This window comes from Triticum urartu, chromosome 3A (genome assembly GCF_056163025.1).
Source record: "Triticum urartu cultivar PI428250 chromosome 3A, HENAU_Tu73, whole genome shotgun sequence".
In the NCBI taxonomy this organism is placed as follows: domain Eukaryota; kingdom Viridiplantae; phylum Streptophyta; class Magnoliopsida; order Poales; family Poaceae; genus Triticum; species Triticum urartu.
Genome location: NC_141875.1, coordinates 586656569 through 586658539, shown reverse-complemented (window position 1 = coordinate 586658539; position 1971 = coordinate 586656569). Strand labels below are relative to the sequence as shown.

Here is a 1971-nt window from a genome sequence, read left to right as displayed (position 1 = left end):
CCATCAAGGATCTCCCGTGCATGGATGGCTTCTATCTGGACTAGCGGGGGAGCAACCTCCCCGCGGAACACTATGGCCGAGTCCGCTGCCACCTTAGCGAGGTGGCCAAGCGGAGCCGACTCCAAAGCAGAAAAGGAGCATGTAGCAGAGGTGGCCGGGATGATCATGGTACCTGACTCGAGGTTCCGGGCAGCGGCCCGGAGGGCGGCCAGCTCGGGGATAGGAAGGGTCAGGCCACCCGTCGGCCTGGCCGCCTCAATCCGAGCACTACGATGCGAAGAGGACACCGGGGTCGAGGTCGAACTGCCCCTCCTGGAGTAGGCCGCAGTCCGAGGGGGAGGGGGAGGACCGGCCACCGGAGTGGTCACCACCACCGCCAGGCCCACGGAAGCAGAGCTCGAAGGCGCCAGGAGAGGAGCAGGGGTCGTCACGCAGGGAACGCTAGGGGAGGGAGGTGGGTCCACAGGTGCGTCATCCACCATGGGCGGACTGACCGGCCGAGCCGGAGAGCCAGGTGACACCTCCGGAGGCACTGGAAGAGGAGAGGTTGGGTCCAGGGACGAGACCCCTAGCGGCGCCAACTGGAGATCGGGCGCGCGGGGGGGGGGGGGGGGGGGTCGGGTCGAGCAGCGCCGGGTCGGCCCAGGCTGGAGAGGAGGCGAAGATGCCGAGGGAGATGCCGTTAGGGGAGCGGGGCGAAGATGCCGGAAATACCTGGAGGCTAGCATCAGAGGCATCGAGGCCGTCATCGGGGGACGGGGGGGCGCCGCGTGGGTACGACCCGCCCCAACCCCACCCCTGGCGGCCGGCACAAGCGGCTGGTCGTGGTGGTGGCTGTCCTCGAAGTCGTCGTCGTCCGAGCTAGAGGGGTGGCCGTGACGAGGGTCACGGTCGCCGCGGTGGCCCCCAGCGCCACCCCCATCGGTGCCGCCCCCCAGGAAGCTGTCGTCGATGCAAGGGCGTCCAATGTGGTTGGGGGGCTCGGGGGAGATGCGGAGGTCAAAGCCCTGATCATTGAAGAACACTCGGATGGTGGCACGGAGCCTGGAGGAGTCGAGAGATTTGACCTTAACCCAGACCTCCTCCTTGCGGAGGGAGAGCTCGTCGACCGCCACCACCTTGCCGAGGATGCGAGACATGTTCTGGATGACCTGCTCGGAGCGGGCGATGTCCGGGAGGCCACCAATGAGGATCCAGGCCGTGTCCAAGACCGCGACCGCCAAGGGATCCCGCACCGGCACAGAGATGTCCACCACTAACTTGTTGAGAGCTAGGGTGATGTCTCCGCTGCGGGTGCCGTACCCGTGGCTGAATGCGTCCGGGGAGACGACCGAGAACTAGCCTCCAAAGAGTAAGGTGACCTGCCAATCCCAGGTGCAGTGGTAGAGGTGGTTGAGCTCGGCCTCAATCATCTCCGGCGAGGCCACCCCATCCTTCATGGTAACAATGGCCAGGAGTGATGGTGAGGGGGCGGGGATGTTGGGCACCTCGATGTGGAAGTAGCCGAGGCCCTCAATCCCGTGCCCGTACATCATCAGCTCCTCCGCCACCGGACGGTCAGGGCAAAGGAAGGCGGGGTGGTCCGGGTGTTGGAAATATGCCCTAGAGGCAATAATAAATTGGTTATTATTATATTTCATTGTTCATGATAACCGTTTATTATCCATGCTAGAATTGTATTGATAGGAAACTCAGATACATGTGTGGATACATAGACAACACCATGTCCCTAGTAAGCCTCTAGTTGACTAGCTCGTTGATCAATAAGATGGTTACGGTTTCTTGACCATGGACATTGGATGTCGTTGATAACGGGATCACATCATTAGGAGAATGATGTGATGGACAAGACCCAATCCTAAGCCTAGCACAAAGATCGTGTAGTTCGTATGCTAAAGCTTTTCTAATGTCAAGTATCATTTCCTTAGACCATGCGATTGTGCAACTCCCGGATACCGTAGGAGTGCTTTG

The 1971-nt window shown here is 61.1% G+C and overlaps 1 pseudogene; it reads right to left on the bottom strand.

Annotated features, from left to right (window-relative positions):
• Nucleotides 1-471: 471 nt before the first annotated feature.
• On the bottom strand, nt 472-1535 carry LOC147980661 (uncharacterized; annotated as a pseudogene).
• Nucleotides 1536-1971: the final 436 nt, after the last annotated feature.